Consider the following 24,078-nt stretch of genomic DNA (forward strand, 5'->3'; position numbering starts at 1 on the left):
CAAAAAAATAAAAATAATAAAACCCCCACAAAAATAAAACTTTATATTGATAAAGGACAAACTACTCACGGCCACCTGGACTCCAGCTGGCCACCTGGACTCTAGCCAGCTTCCTGCTGATCTGGGTAGGTAAGACTGGTATTGCCGTCCCCCAGCAGTTGGAGGAAGTTGAGGGACAGCCTGATAACACGGAAGGCATGCCAATGGAGAGGTGAATTTATGTTTCCAGCGGACAAACGAGCTGAGCGTGCCTTGTATTGTTCCTTGATTTGCTAGGCAGGTTAAGATACCTCTTTTGTCTCCTAGATGCAGCAGAAAGCTGGGGACAAGACAAAACCCCAGGTGTTACAACTTCCAGTGGAGGATAGTCCCCATGGAGGCTGAGAAGGACAAGAGGTCCAGCACAAAAGAGTGTAAGGAACCATCATAGTTTATTGCATGTGCTCTTACAGTTTTCAATTTAATTTTTATGAAGATACTGTTTTTGTCTGCAACTTACATAGTTAGAAAAGAGAAATACATGAAAGTCAAAGTCATGGGGGGACTTCCACTTCTGTAGGGTGCAGTAGCCTAAAGTAGACAGAAACTTCTGTCAGAAAACCCTGGAAAAACTAGATTCAAAAAAACGTTCAGAAGTTCAGTGGGCTGGATGAAGCAAAAAAGGCTTAGGAGGCCCTGATCTTGGAGAAAGGCAGAGCCGTAAGGCTGCCTGAAGTTGCCTGGTGTCACATTCTCCAGGCAATTCCTCATGCTGCAGGGGCAGAGGGAAAGTCACTTCGTAGGATGACCCCATCTAAACCTGCTCTCCTGTGATGGTCTCTGTCACAACCATTGGGTGGCATGCACTGCAATTTGTAATTAAGTGCCAGTTTCATGATGTTTTTATTTCCCTCCATCTAGACTATAAAGCTCAATGTGGGCACAAAAGTCCGCCTGTCTTGTTCACTGTTGTAATCCATCTCTGCCAGCTATGGTGGGTGCCTAGGAGGGATATTTGTCAAATGGAATTGCATTGAGTTGAACTGAATTGGCTTGAACTGAACTGAAGTGAACAGAATTGAAGCGAATTGAATTGAAGGGAAACAGTGAATGCTTTCAAGTATTTCAGATGTCTTAGATTCCAAAGGCACTTTGTCCCCTTAGAGACCTGATTCCCCTAGGACTTTGTCACCAAGGCCTAACCCACTCCCTTTCTACCAGAACTGTGTCCTCTGGGTCTTGCTCCTATATCTGCAGGGCTTGGAATTAGGTAGGGTCAGGAACCTTATCTTTCACACACTAACTACCCTGCTGGCCACCTCCCAAGCCAACACCCCAAAGGACCTTCTGTCCCTAACATACCAAGTCCTGAGGCCCTAACAGAAAAAGTCTAAACTGATTCAGAGGGCCAGCCAGGAATCTAGTTTCTGCTTAACTCAACCCATGGCATAGTTTCTTCCCAACCCTTAGGAGGTTCCTAAGTCCAGCTGTTCTCAAAGGCCTACTTCAAGATCCTAAAACCAGGCTTGCCCATCTTCAATCCCATGACCACTTCCTCCATCTCACCAAACCCTGGACCCCTGCTTTGTACATGAATAGGGTTCCTGAAGTCCCACTAATGACACCTTGCATAGGATAATAACTATTCTAGGAGGTACCATTTAGGCTCAGTTGCAGGGTCTTTTAAAAGTGTCTTCCTAAGTGAAGAGCATTCTCCAAACCTGATTCCTGTCCATTTTAAGTCCTTTCTTTTCCTTCCTAGATATAGAAAGCCCAAGACTGAAGCCAGGAGAACTGAGCTCCAGTCCTGGCTGTACTACTGTGTAATCTTGGACCATCTATTTTTTGGTGGGAATCTGACATGTTTCTATTCTTTCCTTTCTTCAGTTTTGTTTGATTTTTGATTTTTGAGATGGAGTCTTGCTGTGTTGCCCAGCTTTATCTTGATCTCCTGTGCTTAAGTGATCTACTTCAACCCTAAGTCATTTGCCTTTGGGTTTGGTCCTTGGATGGCCTAAGGTAGGAGTTTGCTTTTCTTCTGAGCACCCTGAGGCTGTCAGGTTCAGGGAAACCAAAGTACTTGGTCTGGATTTACATGAGGCTCTCAACCCTGATACATCAACAAAAGTGCTGGGACAGCAAGGAGCCCTGGCAAGTGGCTCTGGAGCCTTAGCTCCTTCCGTGTTCAATCAGCCCCCTGAGTTACAGGTGGGACAGATGTGAGTTGCCAAGGGGCCAGAAAGCTCTTTAGGCCTGTCCACATCTGAGTCAAACCCAACTCTAGAGAACTTCTGGAGGGTATCCTGTGCCCAGGGCTGCTCTCCGAACATGCATCTGACAGTAGACCCATGGCACTGAGTACTGTCTCTCCACCAGCTCTAAAATGTGCAGCCTTGGGAAGTTAAGTAACTTATTCAAGGTGAGTAGGTTTATCAGCTGGTTAGGTAACAGAAAACAGCCCTGGGACCTTGTCCTTATCTAGAGCACTAGCAGGCTGCCTGCTGGCCCCCAAACGGCCTTCTCAGTAGTGACATAGGTTCCCTGGCCACTTGACCCTAGCTGGATCTAGGACTCAGAAGAGATACAGTGAAAAAATACATACTTCATGAGTATGTATGAAGTGAGTCCCATTGGAACTTTCAACCAACTAAATAAGGGTTCAGCAGCTTGGCTCATAGTGGGGAACTCAAAAACATTTCTTTACATAAAGTTGCTGAATGAAAGATGGGAAGGTTTGCTGATTTGGGATCCAGGATTCGGAATTCAGAATCAGTTTATCTTGGAATTAGATTCCATTTTTGCTTGGTTCTCTGCACATGCTCTCCACCCCATTGCTGAGGGCTTACTTTGCAGAGCTGTTATAGGAAGGACAACATGAAATCATAGGCGGAAATCTATGCAGTGACTGCCACCCTCCCTCCCCGTGTCTTTGGGCTCTCTCCTTTAGTCCTCTACAAGGGCCATAAGAAGGCGCTCTTCACTGCCCCTCTGCTTGTGGATGAAGTTGAGGACCCGAGGGGCTGAGTGTGCCTGAGGTCTCAGCCTGGAGAGAGAGGCGCCAGGGCTCAGGCACAGCAGCCCAGGTCACAGCCATTGGGAGGAGGCTCTGGCGTGCCCTGTGGATAAGTACCCGGGAAAGTATGCCGTTGTTACTGTCCTCAAGGAAGTATTCTGAGGAGGGAAGAATTTCTGTCACCATAGTTACTCCACAACAGAGCAGGCTGCTGCCTGGCCGCGGCAGTCAGACCCCCGGGTCACCAGGCCCGGTGGCTCGCTTCTCTCCTGCTTTTCCCCCAGGCCATCTGGGCGGCCACAGCCAGTGTTCTCACCACACCCTGCAACCCTCACCACCCAGAAAGGCTGGCCACACCCTGCCTGCTCCTGGAAGGTAAACAGGGCCAAAGAAGGCCCACACTGTGTGCCTGCCAACCGCCCTTTGGCTCCGCAGCCATGGGACACAAATGCCACAAGCCAGTGAACAGTGAAAGTCAGAACGGAGGCCCTCTTGAACCCCAGCTGACCTCAACTCCAAGTCAATCAGTCTCGGGGATTTGAGTCTGGCACAACTTCCTGGTGGCTGGAGGTGGCAAGAGGAGGGCACGCTTTCCTGGGGAAGCTAGGAACTTGTCAGTGTCGCCCAGAGCAGAACTGTTGGGGTTCCAGCCAAGAGCCTCACAGTGAGAATGTCCACATTCTTTCCATCTCCAGAAATGAGTTTAATCTCATCAGCTAAGAAATACAAGCATTTCTTTCCTCCACATCCAACACCGTGTTGCTTACACATGCACTGATTCGCTGAGTACACGCAGCCTCCTATGAGACAGGTTTTACTATTTTCCTTTGCAGGTGAGGAGACCGTGGAAGAAAGGGCATGCACAGGCTTCGCAGCGACGTTCAGCTCCTACGGGCCAGGGCCAGAACCGAGTCCTGGCAATCTGGTACAGCCCTGCCTGGAGGCTGGTGGTGAGTGAGCGCTCTCTCCTCTGGGAATTCTGAGTTGTTTCTTTTGCCAGAGTAGGCACACAAAAAGGGTCACTCTACAGGGTGCCATTTTTCTGTCTGCTGCAACCAAATGTCATAAACTGAGTGTCTCATAAATAATGGTCATTTGTGTTTTACAGTTCTGGAGCCTAGAAGTGTAAGGTCAAGACATGAGCAGATCTGGTGCCTGATGAGGCCCCCATCTCTGCCTCATAGATGGCACCTCACTTGGTAGAAGGGGAGAAGGCTCTCTAATCACCCTATTTCCTAAAAGCTCCATTTCTTAGATTATCAACCTGGGAGTTAGGATTTCAATGTAGACTCTAGGGAGACACAAGCGTTTGGACCAAGGAAGAAGAGCAGATGAGGGTCCCAAGGCTGGGCTCCTTTAACAGCTGGGGACGTATGCAGTGATTAAAAAATATGGATGTTTAATTTTTAAAAATGTATGATAGTAAAAGACACATTGCTATTATTCCATCATTCTTGCCACTTTCTGAAACAAATTACAGTTTATGTTTACAGCAATTTCTGTCAAAGAAAAGTATTATGATGTGTCTTTATCCACCTTGTTCACTGGATCCCGCACTATGTGACTCCTGGCTGTTCCCCAAGGTCAAAATAACCATGAAAGGTGAGCATTTTGAGTTGATTCAGGGCATCAAGGAAGCCACGACAATGCAACTAATGATATTCACAGAAAGATAATTTGCAGTTTGGACAACACCTTGTATATGATGTTGGAGAACATCTGCGTTCCCAGGACAAGCAACTTTGTTCTTGCTACTGATCCGAGAGCCCCCATTGAAAGGCAGCTCTTCACCTGTATTTCTAGGACAGAATTAAGAGAGGAGGTACAGAGTCTCCCCACCAAGAGCAACCCACCTCCCATCACAGTGAAAGGTACAGGTTGTGCTCAACCTGGGATTTCTGCTTCTGGTCCAGGTTGAGGTCTGGCCTTACAGAGTTGCTCCTCTGAATTAGTTTCCTGCAAAGGATGTAACAAAGGTCACAAGAGGGTAAACCTTAGCACAACAGGGCAGTGCAGAGTGGAGCCTGGATCTTACACACCAGCTGAAAGGCTTGACACGATGCAGGTCATCCTGAGAGTGGCCCAGTTCTCACAGCCTGTTTGCCAAGTGCCCCAGGGTCCTTGTGGCTTATCTGCAGTTAGGCAGTGCTACTAGAAGCCTGGGGCCTACACAGGTTTCTAAGGCTCCTGATTACTAATGTCTGTTGCAGGCCCTCCAAGAAATGTCCTGGGACAGTCCTGTGATTTCTGTGGATCGGATCATTCCACCGATTAGTAGTCTGTAAATACATCAAGAGACAAAGTTTTAGGATCAGCTTTTTCCTACAAAGGGTCTTAAATTTTCAATTCGCAGGGGGAAACCTAGAAAAATGTAAGGTTTGAGCGCCCCCTGCTGGAGAGGGAGACCCAGGAAGAAACAGTATAGAGCCCAAGGCTGGGGGTTTTGTGAGGATTCTGAGAGCCTCTCCTCTGTCCACAGGGGGCTGTTCTTCCTGTTCTTCCAAGACTGAATTGCAGGGGATTGTCTCTGGTAAAAGAAAAGAGATTTTAACAACAAGGTGGACCCTAGAGCCAGACTGTCTGATTCAAATCTAGCTCTGCTACAGCTGTGTGACTTCCTTTTTTTGTAAAATTGGACTGGTAATATTAAAACCTACCTCACACAGCATATATGGATATAAAACAATATCTCAAATGCTGAGGCATAAGTGAAGTAATGTGCCAAAGCACACCAGTGGCTGACACAAGCAAGGTGATTACTTAAGTGTTGATTACTGCTATTCTTAATTTCATCATTATTCTCATTATTATTAACAAAATCTAAGTGAAATCTTTCCTTTCCTTTCCTTTGTCAACCCTAAGAGTCACTCACGTGGCTATCAGAAATTTAACAATTTGGAAATCATTAATAGGCAGATACCAGAGGGAAGGGTTTGGTGAAGATAACAATTTATATAAAATACATTCCCCATTGCATCCCGCAGAAGATATTCAGTTACCATTAGCTGTTAATCATTCATACTTTAGTGTGTATCATAGTTTTGTGGTTTATATCTAGATGTCCCCCTCCCAGAGCCTCATCCATACATAGGCAAGGCTTGGGGAAACTGATTGGTACACCATATTGATGGGTGGATTCATCCACTGATGAGTTAATAGCCAAATATGCTGCTGGGAAGTCAGGTCAAGTCAGAAGAGGTGGCCCCTGGGACATGACCCGGAAGGGTTTGTTTCCCTTCCGCCTTCCTTTCACTCCCTGTTTCCTGGCCGCCATGATGTGAGCAGCTTCTCCCCCTCCATGCCTCTCTGCCATACTATTTCTTCTTTAGAGTCCACTAATCATGGACTAAAATAGGAGCCAAAATAAACCTCTCCTCTTTTAAGCATGGGTGTTGAGTGACTACAACACAGAGACAATTATTCTAGGAATGATACAGAGAGAGGTAATCACCAATACTTTTCCAATAAGAAGGCTTTCTCCCAAGAGGGAGGTAGAATGATGTAGCCTGAGCCAGGCACGGCCAAGGTTTTCTGGGTCTGTTGGCTTTCTGTGTAAGGGCAAAATAAGCTGCAAGCTGCCTTTTATTTGTGCAGTTTGCTGTTTGAGATCGCAACAAGATAAGCCCAACTGAATAATTAGCACCTGGCATATAAATATATATAGTGAACATTTTTTTAACAATGCACACTTTTGAAAATTTTAACTTGAATGTACATTTTTTTTCACCATTTTCTCCCACTAAAATCAAGGTGTTTCTTCATGTATGGGCCCTTTGATTAGAATTCTAGATAATCTTTTCTTTTTTGTTTTCTTTCTTTTTTTTTTTTTTTTTTTGAGACAAAGTCTTGGTATGCAGTTCAGGCTGAGCTTGAACTCACTGTGTAGCCCACGCTGGTCTCAAACTTGTGGCAGTCCTCCTGCCTCAGCCTTCTAAGGGCTGCAATTACAGGCATGTACCACCATGCCTAGTCCCTGGATTGTCTTTTTAGCATGATTAAGGCATTATCTAATGATCCTTAAGGCATTATCTATTAAATATCCTACTGTTATCTTCTTTTCTTACAGGAGAACTTGAGGGCACTTTACTGTAATACATAAGATCCTCCTACAGGTTTTTGTTCATTTAGAGATGGGGTTATGTTGTTTTCTAGGCTGGCCCTGAACTCCTGAGTGCAAAGCATCCTCCTGCTTCAGCCTCCCAAAAAGCTAGGACTACAGGCACACACAACCATGCCTGGTTTGTACTGTGTGTGCTTTCTCCCTTATTAAAGCTGTTTTCCATACACCTAATTTTTGTATTACAGGTTTGCAGTACATAATACTTATAGTCACTGTGGAGAGTTGACGTATGTACATAACACATGTCAATTCTTTTTTTATCCACTTTTTCTTTCTCCCCTCCTCCATCTTTTGACCACTTCCCTTTTGTAAAAGATCTATCTGCCTGCTTCTTATTATCTTTTTTATTCTGCTCTTTAATTTACATATACTATAATTTAGATCTCTCACACAGGAGAGCTCAGGGGATATTTAAACTTGGGTGTCTGACTTATTTCATTTACCGTGGTCTCAAGGTGCATATGTTAAAGATTATCCATATACCTGCCCACTCAGAATGCCTTGTAGATGTTTGTGCCCTTTGGGGGAAATGATCATTGCAGGGATGGAAGTAGACACGGAAGTTGTTTCCGTAGCTATGGGGATGACTGAAGTGAATGTGAAAACCAAAAGAAGTTTCTGCACAACAGTTCAGGCCTCCTGGAATGCACGGTTAGACGTTAGAGGAAAATCTGCAGGACAACAATCAGCAGAATTAAAAGCAGTTATTTTCAGAGATGTTTGCTTTGACTATAGTGTCCCTTTGATAAGATTGCTTAAACTATGTCAGTGTATGTCACGTAATAAACCACCTCATTCTTTCCCTGTCCCCTGACCAAAACTCCTATACAAAAATGTTGCAAGTGCTTTTCTTCTATATTTTTCTTTTCCTGTCCTTGAGTTACAAATAAATAGCTGCAGAGTCTCAGCTAGGGGCTGTTTCCCTGAGGCTCTCTTCCGCTAAAGGAGTAGTCCCTCTGGCTTGTCGGTGGTTGAACTAAATCTCATCTCCAAGTAATCTTTTTCATCCTCTGTACATCATGGTCACAGACTATGACACAGTAAGTGCATGTCACATGGAGGAATGAATGAGGGACAGATAGAGACATTCATGAATGAATGAATGACGTGAATGAAGGAGAGAATGAGAGGGTTGTGGGCCTGGAATTTGGAATTCCTCCCACCTTGGGCGAGAGTGCCTGAACTGTAATGTCTGCTGTTTCCTTCCTGGCAGAGTCCATAGCAATAGCATTTTGTCATGGCCCAAGGACAGCTTCATTTTTTTGAGCGAGAAAGGCTCTTTCTGGGACAGAAGGATATCCTAGCTGACAAGGTATTCTCTGAGTCAACCAGAGCCAGCTGGGAAATCATTTTGGATGAAGTCACCCATGACAGTTTAAAAGCACAGTGCTGTTGCACTGTGCTGTTTTTATGGTTCGGTAAGTGTCCCCCAAAGGCTTGGCTCTCTGTCTGCAGCACTCTTGTGAGGTGGTGGGGTCTTTAAAGGGTGGGGTCTAGTGAGAGGCATCTGGTTACTGCCCTTGAAGTGGATTATGGGAATCCAGCGTCTCCTCTTTCTTTTCTCCAGTCTGTGGCAAGAGATTTGCTCCACCCCACAGCTCCTCCCATGACTCTGCTTCACCACTGGCCCAAAAGCAATGGGGCTAACTGACTGTGGACTGGAACCCTAAAGCTTTGAGTCAAATGAACTTTCTTCTCTTTCTAAGCTGCTATCTTAGCTACATACTATAGTAATGCAAAATTACCAATTCCTAAGGTCCACAATGAGAGCACACCCTGCTGTGTGGTTCAAACAGTCCAGGAACACTAGTGAAGCAAGCATGATGATCATCCAAATCAGAAACTGTACCGTGAAGGGGCCAAGTGACCTGTTGGTAAGCAGTGGAGTGGGATTCAGACAGCTGTTGGTTTCATTGTGTCCCCTTGGATTTTCCGGAAATCAGGAACAGTGGGACCAAAAGGAGAAGTCTGTTGGCTGATAGGGACACTTGCTGCTGGAGCAAACTCTGACTCCAACAATAAAAGTTTATTTCTTTTCACACGGACAGTGATGTAGAGGTGCTTACGAGCAGATGGTGCTCCACAAATCCAGGAATCTAGGAATCCAGGAACCTAGGCTCCTTCCCTCTATGGTTATTCAACTCCAGCATGTGACACCAAGCTGCCATGCCCACCTGGTTCAAGCTGGCAGCAGGAAGAGCGTATGGGGGTAGGAGGGTGCATGGATCAGGCCTGGAGATTGGGACATCACCCTACTCATCCTTTGGTTGGAACTCAGTTACATGGCCAGTACTGTCCAGTGAATGTATTCAAGGGAAGCAGCAAAGCATAGTACAGCCCTGAGCCGGGGAAAAGGGTGGTGCATTTGGTAAAGGTGAGCAGTCTCTGCCGCAACTCACAGCTAGCAACCAGGAACGTGAGATTCCAGGATGCAGGAAAACACAATCCCATGATACGTTACCCTGTAGGCAAGCTTGCAGGAAGCCAAACTTCTAAGTTCCATCTCTGGTTGTGATGTGCTCCAAGCTCTTCTTGTTAATTTTATGCCTTTGGGCACTCTGTGTGTGTGTGTGTGTGTGTGTGTGTGTGTGTGTGTATGTGTGTGCGTGTGTGTGTGTGTTGGACATGGGGGAAGAAGTTACTATAAAAATGGAAACCATAATTTTCAGCCACTGATAATCTACTTTAAAAAGTACTGCTCTAGGACATTTTAAAAATATGACCTCATTTAGTTTTAGGAAGGAAGAGTAGTGTGTCTTGATCTGAAATTAGCTCACATTTGCAGCTGGATCTCAGTCCTACAGTTTATTAGCTATTTGGCATTGGTCATTTTATTTAACTTCCATAACCCCATAATTCCTATTTCTTGGAATTTCTAAAAAATGAATGTAGTAATGTATATACATCGAGTGATTTCTGGGAAGGTCCTAATAAGTGTTACCATTGTCATCCTCAATCATCCTTTATGGCAAGCATTTAAAATTTCCATCTTGTAGCACACAACTATAATCCCATTACCCTGGGAGACTGACACAGTGGGATCACAAGTTCAAGTCCAGCCTGAGTAACTTAAGAGACTTAGCAAGACTCTGTACAAAACAAAATATAAGGGACTAGGGATGAACACAAAATGAGAAATTGTGCCTATCCCCAAAATTAAAAATGAATCACATTATGGCTGCTAGTAACTACAAGTCCCCCCTAAAGTCTCATGCAGTCATAGGTGGGTATTTCAAAGGTGGCTGGGTTAGGATGTGTGAATGTGAATTAAAGGTATGACACTGGGGTTAAGGGTGCAGATATTGGAAGCCCTACTCTGGGTATGAGTGGAACCAATCAGTAGGTTTGTGGCCTGGGTATAATATAAAGGGACAGAAACAAGGCAGGCTCACTGCCCCGGTGCTCTTGATTTCTGCTTTTTACCTGCCTCGCCATGGACTGTGTCTCCTCTGTGATGCCCTGTGCCCCGTCACCTTGCCTTGGAGCCATTCAACCAAGGGCTGAAACCTCCACAAACTGTCAGCTGAAATAAACCTTTCCTCCTTTGACTTGTGAATGTCAGGTGTTTTGTCTCAGCAACAGAAAAATAATGAAGGCAGAAGACTTTATCACTGCTCAGACAAATGAGATGCAAGTTGTAGACTTCAAGGCCTTCTCTTGCCAGTGTTCATGAGCCGTGTTTTTATTCATAAGGCTCAAAACTTTGATTGATCTTGGTGGCAACTGAACTATTATCATGATTTAGAACACTTTTTTTTTTCATTTCAGGTCATGTAATGTGAACATTCATAATTGGTGGTGCAGAAAAGTACTAACAACGGTGCATGTATTTCAGACTTTAGATGTCATTAAAAGACTCTGAAGAAGACCTATGAGCCGTTATGATATGATACACTTGTGGGACAGAAGACTGACTTCTGCAAAATATCAGAAATGATACTGAAAACATGGAAAATGCCATTAAATGCAGTTACGCACCAATGAGTGTAGATTTATGTGCTCAGGAAACATACTCTTTTGTAGTTTAAATTTATTAATTAGGAAAATTGCTTTGAATTACCTAAGTTCTAATGATGTGGTCTTCAGCAAGTATTCACTGCATAAAATGAACCAGTGTTTCATCCTAGGGACTTAAATATCCAATACACTCAGTAGCTATATTTCTCATTACAATTTATAAATTGAAGGTTTTGATTGTACATCAGTTTCTAATGAGCTTGGTTATGAGTTACCTCTGGCAGTGCTGAGGAAAATCAAGTTTCCCAACTCATAAGTCCAGAGCCTGCCTCTCTGTTGTGACAATTCAGCCCCTAGTGTGCGACAGCATAGACGTAGTTGGGTGGACCTCCATTTTTATCAAACTTTGATGAAGAATCAGGCCTTTAAGGAGGCAAGTAGAACATATGCAGTGGTAATTCCCTCTTCAGTTAATAATAGAAGTCACCATACTTTTGGTGCTTTTTATGTCAGGCATATTCTGAGTACTTTATATACGTTATTTCATTTATTGACCCAATAATCCATGTTTATAGACAAATAAGGAATCTAAGATGTGGAAATATTGACTAATTCAGATCATTAACTAGGATGTGGTAAAGATAGCTATTTCAGTGTCTAACTTATTTTCAAATACTCCCGGATAGCCAGGCATGATGGTGCACACCTGTAATCCCAGACTTCAGGAGGTTGAGACAGGAGGACTGCTGTGAGTACAAAGCCAGTCTGAGCTGCACAGTGAATCCAAGGCCAGCCTGAACTGCTTAGTGAAGTCCTTTCTCAGAACAATGCCTGCACTTATTACTTTAGGCCACAATGGAAGAAAGTCTTAGGGCAGTCAGCTAATCAGAGACTGGTCAACAGTCTGAGAGCGCTGAGATTGAAGGACGTCCAGAGAACTACTAAAGCACATTTCTGGGTGTGTCCACGAGGGCGTTTTGGGAGAGACTTGTAGATGAGTCCTAGAACTGAATGAAGAAGACCTGTCCCAAGTGTGAGTGACACCACCCAGTTGGTTGAGGCCTACAGGAACAAAATCCAAAGTGGGGAGGTCTGCACTATGTGCATTCGATCCTATTCAAATAGGTGTGTGTGTGTGTGTGTGTGTGTGTGTGTGTGTGTGTGTGTGTGTCTGTTGTTTGTTTTTGCTATTGTTGCCCCGCATCAGATCTCAGGCTCTTCAGCTTTCAAACACAGACTTGCACCTCTGGCTCTCTGAGGGTTTTCAAGTCTTTGGCCTTAGACTGGGGCTGCATCTCTAGCTGCTCTCCTGTTCTGAGGCTGCCAGCTCCTTGTTCTGAGCATCTGCTGGCTTCTCCAGCTCTCCGGCCTGTAGATGGTTATTGTGGTACTATTGGCTACTAAGCATGTAAGCCAGTCAAATAAACCCACTCATATATTCTATCCATTCTGTTTCTCTGGAGAACCCTGACCAAGTGACAATTACTTCAGATCTTTTCTGTGACTCTAAAGGTGAGTGGGAATTGAATTCAGAGCTGTCACCAGAAGCTATGTGCTTAACCATGAGGCTAGAGCAAGACCCATGCTGCAGAAAAAAGAAAGAAAGAAAAGGAAAGAAAGAAGAAGAAAAGAAAAAGTGTCTTGACTTTAACCTTTGAAATAGAAAGTAGATGAAAAACAAGAACAGATAACCCAAGATTTTGGGAAATAATATGTGGCCAGCCTCATATAAGATGGTGATCTTCCTCAAAGATGACTGGCACAGGTGGGGGACACGAGATGCTACCTCTTGATGCATTCCTATGAACCTCTGCCACTCTCACCTCTTTGTGTCAACATTTCAGAGATGACCAAAACCCTTAACCGTAGGACACATGGAACTAGGCCAAATCTAACTGCAATGTTATCAGAAGGAAGTTGGACTATGTACTTATTATGAAACTCTGAGCAATTCTCAGGAACTGTGAACATATTTTGAGAACCAGAACACACAGTGTCCTCAGGAAGCCTTTGTATTTGTAGACAAGGAGTGGAATTTGACTCCTCCTAAAGGTCCTCTCGCCAAGTACTTTGGTTCTTGTCCTCCGTTCTTCGGAATCAGGCCCATCTGTGTCTCCCGACCCTTTCCAGAGTGGCCACCCCTCCATCCTTGTCCGATGAGCTGCGTTCCGTTCAGTGCAGAATGTCTTCACTTCAGCTTGGATTGATGAATTATGGATAAAACTGTCCAGTTCCCCCCCAATTCCACCTGACAGCAAAGCATCTTAAATGAGTACCTTGGTACAACTGCTGCTTTCTTGTTTTAAGATGGTGAATTATATTAATTTTTGAAAGGAAACTCAACCTTGAATTTCCTGAATAAATCAGTTTAATGAGCAAATTTGATCACAGTGTGTTATGTTTTTTATACATGACTGGATCCAACTTACTTTTATTCAGGATATTTTGATCTATGTGTGGGATTGGGCTGTAATTTTCCTTTCTAATAATGTCTTTGTCAGACTGTGGTACCAGGACATGCTGGTCTGTTAAAACAACTTGAGAACTGTTCCATCCTTCTTTGTTCTGCAGAAGTTTGTATAAAATTTGTGTTTTTCTTATTGAAAGTTTTGGTCCAATTCACCAATGAGGCATTTAAGCCTGGAAGTTACTTTATTTTGGGGGTGTGTGGGGGACATTAAATTTTTTCATGTCTTCTTTGGTAGGGTATTTTTTCTAAGTGACATAAAGATTTGAACTTATCATTTATAATAACATATGATCTAGTTATTATCTAAGGGGTATTTCTGATCCTGGCAACTTATTAATTTATTGTTCTTTTTGCTCAGGATCATTCTTATCAGAGTGTTACTTCTGACACTGCTGAATTTTTCTTTCCTCTATTATTTTTGGTTCATTCACTTTCACCTTTATTTCCTTCCTTCTACGTAAGTACAGCTTTCTGTTCCTTTTCTGACTCCTTGAGAGAGTTGATTTTCAGCTTTTTATTTTTTCTGTTCTAAATATTTAATACAAATAGAACACATATGGAAATGCAAAATCCTATAGTAACAACCAAATCTCTGAGAACCTCAAGGAAATTTCAAAAGTGAAGCCTGTTTCCAACCAGAATTAAGTCATTTTCCATTTTACCACTGCATTGTCTGAATTCCGCTGCACAAAGGTCCTGTTAAAATGTGACAAACTGGAAACACATTTATAATGTTGTCCCCGTCTCCACCAAAATGACAGTGAATTTAAACATTTAATTTAAATTTAAATATTTGAAAAGATTTAACTCACAAGGATGAAAAGAAAGGAAAATAAACATTTGGAAGCTGGAAATCATATGGAAAAGTGATTCTTGGTTCAGCTGACCAAAGGACTCTGAAACCAATGTTAACGTTGGGGGCCATGTAGGAGCAGGTTGGCTTGGGCTAGAGAGAGCCTCGGAAATTGGTGGCTCTCGGGTGCAAGAGAGAGCAACAATAGAAGACAGCAAGCAGGTGTGTACAGGTGTGTATGGAACTCCTGGACTCCAGTGTCAGAGGTCCAGAGCTCGTCTAAAGGGGGCAGGGGGCAGGCCAGAGAGACTCTAGCTTTTGTGACATCAGAGCAGTGCACCACATAGATAACTGAGGATCGACTAGAGGATCCCCATTCTTTCACTTCAGCTGACAATGCTGCCAGCCAGGTTTAGATCTGTCAGATCAGAGAGGATTTGGGAAACTGAGGCTGTGAGGAAAGTGACAGTAGAGAAGAGATCTAGAGAAATTAGCAATGGGAAGGTCCCAATGAAACAGTCCCACAAGATCACCTGCAGAACAGTCCATCAGTTGGCAGACTCCCTGCAGACCTAACACCATCACATGGGTTTGCACACACGTGTACACACACACACACATTACTCAGCTTACAATCTGTTTTTCGTGCCTCTGCCTTAAATATGAGGTGGGAGCCAACGATGAGTAAACATCTGGGGAAATGCCAAATAAAAAACTGTTATAAAAATAAGTCATTAAAACACAAACAGAAAAACTATTTTTCAAAGCTCAGGAGAAACAGAAATAATGAAAAGAGCAGGAGGAACATTCCAAAAATGATCATTGATAGGAGAGAGAGAGAGAGAGACAGACAGACACAGAGACTAAGACTGACACACAGAGAAAAGGGAAGGACATTAGAAGGTTACAGAAAAGTTCTTTGAAAAATCAAAAAAAAGTCAAACTCTTGGAAATCAAAACTCTGACAGCAATAAGGCAAAATGTGATAGGAAGTTTGGAAAATTGAGTGTGAGAAATAATCCTGTGGAGGAACGTAGGAGGAGAGAGAGAGAGACAGAGAGAGAGAGAGAGAGAACCATGAAGTTCCTCTTCATGCCAGATGGTTAGCAGGTGTGTGTGCCTTTGTATGTGCAGCCAAGAGCCAAGTCAGGCTACTCAGCTGCAACTGAAAACGTGAATCATTGGCATCACAAGTGCTTCTAAAACTCCAAATCCTCATCCAAATAGCCATCAGGACTATGTGGTTACGTGCTGTATTTCCTGAGGAGAAATCTATTAAACCAATAGACACAATAATAAAAACCCAATTAGAGCATCTAGTGTCAATTTAAAAACAAAATGAAATCATTGTTTATAATGATCCCACTGATTTTTTTTTTGGAAAACAGTTCATTTGCTAATTAATAATTGCTAAAAAAAAAAAAAAACCTAAGAATAAAGACTAAGCAGTCATTTTTTTTTTTTTTTTGTATTTTTGTATTTTTACCTAAGCAGTCATTTTAGAAGCCACAAAGTCCTTGTCTGAATCTCATCCTGAGCCATTCACTTTGTTCTGTGCCTTTTAGGCTGAAGTTGTGTTCACTGTCACTCAAAACAAAACCAGCAGACTTCTTAAATTGTGTTGGGAGCCAGTGCACTCCCGCATAACACACACTCAACAAAGAAAGAAGGGCTTGGAAGAATAAGTCCCAAGGTAAATTAACTCCTGATGTACAAAGTCAGACTTTCCCTTGAGTGCCAGAGCAATGACAAAAGCACTAACTATCCTGCCAATGACTGCACAAGCTGTTTACTTATGAGGTGTTTGATGAGAGGGAGACTGAAGGGCCCAGGAACATGGACAAATATGACCACATTTAAAAGATCTTTTTTAAAAAAGACTTTTTTTTAGTACAGTTTTAGATTCACAATGTTGAGTGGGAGGGAAAAATATTAGGAAACACACTAGAAATACGTTGGAGCTTCCCCTGTATTCTTTGCTTTCTTCATGGCTCCCCTCTCATGCATGTACACACACACACACACACGCACACGCACACGCACACACACACACACACACACACACACACACAGAGATTCTCCTCTATTAACATCCGACACCAGAGTGGAACAGTGCTGTAATCAATGAACCCACAATGACCAAATCCTTAGCATTTAGGACTAAAATAGTTAATACTTATGTTCATTCTTGGTGTTGCGCAGTCTGTGGATTTTAACAAATGTACAGTAATATGTATCCACCATTATACTATCATATAGAACAGCTTCACTGTCCTAAAAATGCCTTGTGCTCCCCCTGTTCATCGCTTCCCACCAAGTTCCTGGTAACCACTAGTATTTTTTTATTGTCTCTGTAGTTTTGCTTTTCCAGTATCTTAGAGTTGAAATCATAAGTGTGTAGTCTTTTCAGATTGTCTTCTTTCACTTATTAATATACATTCAAGCTTCTTCCATGTCTTTTTATGGCTTAAAGGAACCCTGAATTTTAAAAAATTTCTACTTTTTGTAGTAGATATTTACAGACATCTGTGCTTTAAAATTTAAGAAACACATGCATTCCAGTTCGACACATTTCCTGAAATAGTTTCCATCCTTCCCACCCTTTGTGGGTCCAAGGAGCTGATGGTACCCATGGTCAACTACTCATCAATTATTCAGTGTCTGTCACTCACCACTGTAGTTTACTATGACTGAGTAACAAATGACCACAACTGTCTTGGTCACTTTTTTCTCATTGTTGAGACAAAATATCTGATGCCCCCCCAAAAAGGAAGGAAAGGTTTATTTCTTTGTTTAGAGTTTTCGGTCCATACTCAGCTGGCTCCAAAGCAGGGTGGCGTGCCTGAGAGACACCCATTCATGGTGACCACAAACAGCAAGAGCAAAAGGGCAAAAGAGGGGAAGTGTGCCTCCTTGTAGCCCTTACATAAATGCTCCCTCCCCACCCCCTGGGTGGGTGCAGCACTCACACTGCAATTCTAGCAATAGTCAACAAATCAGTCACAAACACTAGATTCAGCTGCCTCCATGACTGCATGAAGCTTGGGGGCCATCTAAACACAAACCATAACAACAATACATAGTAGTCCACTGCAAACATTTATTATTGTCACAAATTCTTTGGTCAAGAATTGGACATGGCACACATGGGATCTCTTCTCCCCTGACATTGTCTCAGACCTTGGCTGGAAAACTTGAAGATTGGAGGGCAGAGTCATCTGAAGGTTCATTCACTCATCTATCTGAGGATTGAAGCAAGTTGCCAGTAGGACCCACCTTGTGCTCTCTGTGTGGTTGGTCTATTTTCCACTGCTGTAACAAAATACAGAGGTGGGGAAATATATAAAGAGATTTATTCTCTTGCAGTTTTGGAAGGTGAAAGTCAAATCAGGGTGGTCCTATTTGTTTGTCCTGTGGTGAGTGGCTCATGGCATTGGGCATTAAGATGGGACTGCATGAGAGGACTCACAGAGCAAGCTGGCAAAGAGTGGAGAGGGGTCAGACTCACACATTTACAACAGCTCACTCTAGAGATGATTAGTGAGGTTCCCTGAGAACTTCCTTAATTTCTTCTGAAGACAGCATCCCAGTGACCCAATCTCTTCCCAGTAGGCCCTGCCTCTTAAAAGGTTCACACTACAGTGCCATGACTCTGAGGGCCACGTGAATGAACCTCTGGGGGACAAACCACATCTACCCATGGCAGGTCTGTTCAGGTTTCTTCATGGCTAGTGACTGTCCTAAGGGAGCAGCAGGCAGAGGCCTGATTTCACAATCTGGCTTTGAAGTGAAGCATTTGACAGCATTGTGTTTACTGAGACTGTCACAGATTCTGCTCTCCTTCTTCCTTAGATCTTGACTAGAGAGAGAGAGAAAGAGAGAGAGAGAGATTCTGCTTCATGATGGGAAATGGGAAGCTGTGCAAGTACATCTGAGACTGTTTCCAGTCACTGCTTCTATTTTTGAAAACTACAACTACTCGTGTAGGACTTTGCTGGATACGGGGGATTCATAATGAAAAGCTATGGCTTCTGATCTCAAGACAGATGAAGGACAAGTTAACAAGTATAAAAATGGACAACGTTAAGTTCTAGAGAAGTGAAGTGCAGCAGTGGGAAACAGAAGAGAAGCATCATAACCCAGCTCTGGTGCTCTGGGGAGAGAAATTACTGCAAAATGTTACAGAACACCTACCTGTGTTTGTGAAAACACAGATGCAGATCTATGGGATTTTGTGCTCACACAGACTGCAAGGCTCCCTTCCGCAGCCACTAGCACAGAACTGTGGCTGCTGACCTCCCTGTGGTCCTGCCAAGAACCTTCTTGACCTCCCCAAAAGAGACAGTCCAAGCTGAGCCAGTGTAGAAACAGTGGTCCTGCTCTGGGGTCGCCTAGTATTGTTGAGAAGGGTAACATTTCCCAGGACTGTGCTGGTTAGAGTTCATTCCTCAACCAGTGTTGAAATGATCTGAGGTCAGAGACAACAGAGGCACAGTGGGCTAAATTGCTCAAGTAACTGTACCTCTCTTCCTCCTGTTTCAGCTTTCTAGAGGACTCAGGAGGGAATCTGTAAACTAGGGATCCCGTTCATGCCTCTATGTTACCCAGAGGAAACAGTCAACAGAGATTCAAGAGACCTACCCAGGGGTACTGAAGCCTGAGTTCTGCTGTTGAGTTTCTGGTTTTCACGCTGTGCCAAGAACTAAAATGTTCCTTGGTAACATATGTGCAAATCAGATGGTTTGTGGTGGGATTTGGGATGATTAACATCCAGCTGCACTTGCTTTGTGAATCAGCTTTTGGGATCCCTTTATGTACAGGGATCCCACTTCGTAACGGTCACCACCTTGCACTGTCCAGGAGGCACCATCTCCCAGCTGAGGCACTGTCCCCCAGCTCCGTACACTGGCGTCGCCTCGTTTCCCTCCAGGCTGAGCGAAGAAACTGAGGCTGAATGAATGATATCGTTTTTTAAGTTTGTTTTTAATTATCATGGCCTGGTAACCCTTCAAAAGAACCTTCACAAAGAGTAGTTCTATTTTTTCCACTTATTAACCTCATTCACTAGATTGGAAAAAGAATTCCTCATCTCTCAAAACCTCTCCCTTTCATTCTTCTCATTCCTTTTCTTTTTTTCCAGAAAGTAATGTGTGTAAAACTGGAGCCAAGTATATTGTGGCTTCAAACGCTAGTCTGTTTGGAGCAGTAGCCCATGGGATTGCTGGGCTTTGCCTCAGGGGATCGCCCCAGTGGCCTCCATCTGTGAAAGGGAGGGGTCTGAATGGGCCTTTGATTGGCCCAAGTGTGGGGGTGGAGGGGAGGGAAGGGACAGGCTGGTTATTTGACACTCTCTGTTGGGCTTGGCCCTGGGCCTCCTCCCTGCGCAGGCCTCCCTGGAGCCTGCAGGCCTCCTCTGAGGATGCCCTGACTTGGCAAATACTGAAATACATAGAATTCTTTGCTCTTTGGGAAGGATACCAATAATCCCAAGGGCTTGGTGAATTCCATGCACTTGGAGAACGTTCCTTTTCATAAAGCTCCCCCCACACACACACAGAGCTTTGCTAATGCATTAACCATGCTTTTGCTAGCTGCTCTGTGCTCTTATTATTGCAGAAAGCCAAAAATAGACAAGCAAATTGTTAGAATTGATGTAAGAATTTGAGAAGAATACAAGGGAAATACACTGTCGAGGTTATTGCCAATATTGGGTTATGAGTTCAACTCCTGGCTCTACTGTCATTTATGACCTTGAACAATTTATTTAACCTCTCTGCCCTCTTCTGGACTTTAGTCTTCTCCTTTTTAAATAGTTATAACATCTCCCTTACAATGCCATTGTGAGACTGAAGGCTTTCTACACATATAAAATACTTAGAGCATAGCTTCTGGGGAGGCTTGATAAATATTAGTTATTTTGGTATTTTATGATATTCTGAAATACTGAGATCAATGTGTAAACATTTATTTTATTTCATACATCATAACATAATTAAGGGACATAATTTTAATGCACACATTTGTATCTTTTGTAACAGTATAAAATAAATTGTTTAAAAATAAAACTAATGATGTATAAGATCTTCAAGAAATAAATTATAAACCAGGAATGGTGGCACATACTCATGATACCAGCAGTCTGGGAGTCTGAGGCAGGACTATTGCAGACTTGAATCCAGCCTGTACAACTCAGTGAAAATTTGTCTGAAAATAAAAATTAAAAAAAAAAAAAAAAAAGTCCAGCATTGTAGCTCGCTGCAAAGACCCCGGGTCCAATCACTAGTAAAATTATAAAATGTTACTGAATGTAATGAAAGATACTCAGATAAAGAGAACTCTTCCATACTCATGGAAAGGAAAGTTCACTGCATTATCTTAAACTTTTCTTCTCTTCATTTTAATCTTTAATTCAGAATAATTTGAAACAAAATATTGATTGATGTTTTCAACGTGCATATGGGGAACTTGTGTTGATCCTAAATGAAGACTGGAGAGCAAATACCTATTGCCTCAGTCCACACACTTAATTTGTTCCACAACTTTGGAAAAGATGACCACATTCATGTTTGGGCAGCAAAAATGACCACGATCTTGTTTGTCACCTAAAGTAGACTTTGCAAGCAAAAATAGAATTTTGCCAAATGATTTTGGTTGTGAACCAAATTGTTCGCAGTCACAAGCATTTGTGAACTGAGGTGCCAATTTAATGGAGAAGTGCAGACTCAGCCCAGAAGTTGATGGACAGAACAAGGAAACAGACTGGAGAATCCAGACAGACCCTCCTGCATTTAAAGAAATGTGTTAGATGACATAACGCTGTGGATCTGTGGGAACAGGGTGATTTAAAAATGAACAGTGCATCGATTGGTCAATCATAAACAAAAATTCAAAATCAGGTTCCCACCTCAGTGCAAGTGACATCAGCCATTAACCTCGTGGCCACTGTGCTCTGGCTTTCTCGGCAGCTCATTCTCACTCTGCAGAGTGTACTTCTTTACTTACTTTTATTCGGCCCACACTCGCTCCATGGAGCATATACCTTTTCATGCCTTTAGTAAATCCCGCTACCTCTAACAAAACCTACCTACCTTTCCCCCTGTCTTGTCCAATTCAGGGAATAAGAACCTGGAAATAATCTCTAGAATGATCCCACAGCACCCCAGACCCTGGTAACACAGTCTTGGGAGGCCCAGCTAGGAGCTAAGAGCTTTGTGGATGAGAAAAATTAGTGGCCCAGCATGTGGTCACCCACACCCAGCCACTTCGCACTGTGGGCCCCCCACCACCACCTCCATCTCCCTCCCCTACAGCACACACTGCCAGGGCAGGCTTCTGCTGCTTCACACCAGGGTGACCTCATGCTGAGGCCCGGGGTGTGTGTGTGTCTGTGTCCTGGTGGCGACCAGTGAGTCAGCAAAGCATTCTCCATGGTCACATGGCTTGGGGGCTGCCAGGGAGCATATTACTTAGTCATAGAATAGATTGTTCAGGCCTAAAGCTTAGTATGCCTTTTTGTCCCCACATTTTTGTTCTCCCCAATACTTCGTTCAGTTTTATCATTTCTGGGAGCCTGCTTGAGTAGCCACCTACCCCATCTGCTTCTTTTTGTGAATGAAGTCTGATCTGCCCTTCTCCCATAGATGGCCCTTTATCTCTAGGTAATCTTAATGAGTCATGTTCTCAGGGAGCCATCGTGGCCCATGTGTTTCCACCATATTTGTTTGTCATTTTCTTTTTCAACTGACCTCACAATCACCATGAAATCTCACACTAAAGATAAGAGCTAAAGCTTCTATATACAAGGAGCTAATGGAACTCATTCCCTCTGCACTTCTAAATCAGGTTAGATCCTTTCTCTATTTCTTCTAACAGAAATTGGGTAATTTAGAAACATGTACCTGGGGGCCTGAGCAGAACAAAGGGAACAGCCAGTGCAGGTCAACTCAACCGACTGTGAGTGTGCAAACTAGAGCTAGACTTAATAGATAACCGTATCCTTGTACACTTCTTCTTCTTCTTCTTCTTCTTCTTCTTCTTCTTCTTCTTCTTCTTCTTCTTCTTCTTCTTCTTCGTCTTTCTATTAAATGCAGAAGAAGAAAGAAGAGGAGGAAGAGGAGAAGGAGGATGAAGAGGAAGAGGAAGAGGAGAAGGAGAAGGAGAAAGATAAACAAAAAGAAGGTCTTTCTATCCTACTGCCTTAAACAAAGTAATTTCCAAAGATTTTATTATCAAGATAAATGTGGGGGGATTGTTTCACAAATGGATAGGACCCTGGGAACTCTGCTGTGAGTTTTTAGGAGTTGACTTTTCTCATGTAGCTCATTGGAGCCCCAGGGGTTCATCCTTTCTCTTTAAGGAGTCCTACTGGGTCACAGGATGTGAGGAGTTCAATGGAAAAAAATACATAAGAAGGCACTAGTGCCACTTGCTTTGCCAGAAGTATCTGGCAGCACAGTTGAGTCATGGAGGGTGCTCCTGCGACTCAGCAGGTCTGCATCCTCCCTAGAGAATGCCTTATGAAGGACCCCAGACCTAGTCTCTCTCTCTCTCCCTCACTCCCTCTGCAGCTCCCATGATGCACCTGCAGATCCCAGCAATCTCTCCCTTAGGGTATATCCTTAAACAGTGGGAACAACTTGACTCTGACAGTCCGGAAAAAAAAAACCCCCAACTTACCTTCTACTGAAATTCTGTTTGGGTCCAGTTTGAACTAGGAAATGGCAAAGGATGGATACAGAATGGCACTCAAAATTCAATACTATTCTTTAGTTAGGTCTCTTTTTTTTGTAAAAATCATGGAAAATGGTGTGAAATCCCTTATGCTCAGGTTCTTATACCTCTTTATTACTGGAAAAGCTTGAGAACTACAGTTCCTAAGGCATATAACACATTTTCTGGTCATAAAGTCTCCTAAACATGGATGTGTCATACCCATGTTTATGCTTTAGAATATTTCTATTGATAAATTATTAATTTTATGAGTTTTACTTTATTAAACAACTTTATGAGCTTTGTTATATTAAACAAATGAGTGCTTAACAGGAAAAAATCATGAAAATAAAGTATTGCATTTTTAATATTTATTGAATGTTTACAAAAAGCATCAAGATTTCAACACTGACTGATTTTTGGAGTATGTTCTAAAAAAGAACAACAGAAATAAATTCCTATATGAACTACAATGAAAATACCAATAATATTCTACCAAAAAAAGCTTTGCTTCAGCTATCACACCTAAGCCTGCACACATGACAACAGCCTGCTCTATACACGTGTATCGCTTACACTGACAGCACATATGTTTTGCTTTCCTGGTCTTTTTGTAGGACATGCTTGACATCTCACTGGTCTTGCCATTTTGTCAGAAGGTCTTAGTATATTATGCAATGTGTAGTGAACAGGAACAGAAACTATCGATAAAATAAAGTATAAAATTCTTGATATGTGTTGCACATTTAAAATAAACATAAATATGTTCACTTCAGCTGTGTACTTGCTTGCAAAACCTGAGATAACACCAAAAATAAAAACCTAGTGAGCTACAATGTAAACACAAACAAAAGTCTACCACAGAAATAGTCTTTGCTCCAACTGTCACATCTAAAGCAGTCTTCACAGGTAACAACTGTACAGTCTATGCACGCGTCTCGCTTACACTGAGAACATGCATGCTTAACTTTCCTTTCCTATGTAACAGGCCATTCTTGTCACCTCTCTTCTCTTCCTGATTTCTCAGGAGCTTCCTC

General features: G+C 42.9%; 1 long non-coding RNA gene across 2 annotated transcripts; it reads left to right on the forward strand.

Annotated features, from left to right (window-relative positions):
* Positions 1–262: 262 nt before the first annotated feature.
* LOC100732299 (uncharacterized) lies at positions 263–13,454 on the forward strand. Of its 2 annotated transcripts, XR_001201636.3 has the most exons (4): positions 263–413; positions 3,826–3,942; positions 4,473–4,594; positions 10,881–13,454. It is a non-coding gene; the product is annotated as an uncharacterized LOC100732299 (long non-coding RNA). The 2 variants fall into 2 exon arrangements; XR_010044655.1 differs by lacking the exon at positions 263–413 and having other exon boundaries at positions 3,242–3,942.
* Positions 13,455–24,078: the final 10,624 nt, after the last annotated feature.

The sequence above is a fragment of the Cavia porcellus genome, unplaced genomic scaffold (assembly GCF_034190915.1).
Source record: "Cavia porcellus strain 051 isolate PalLab524CR breed Dunkin Hartley unplaced genomic scaffold, mCavPor4.1 scaffold_30, whole genome shotgun sequence".
Classification (NCBI taxonomy): Eukaryota; Metazoa; Chordata; class Mammalia; order Rodentia; family Caviidae; genus Cavia; species Cavia porcellus.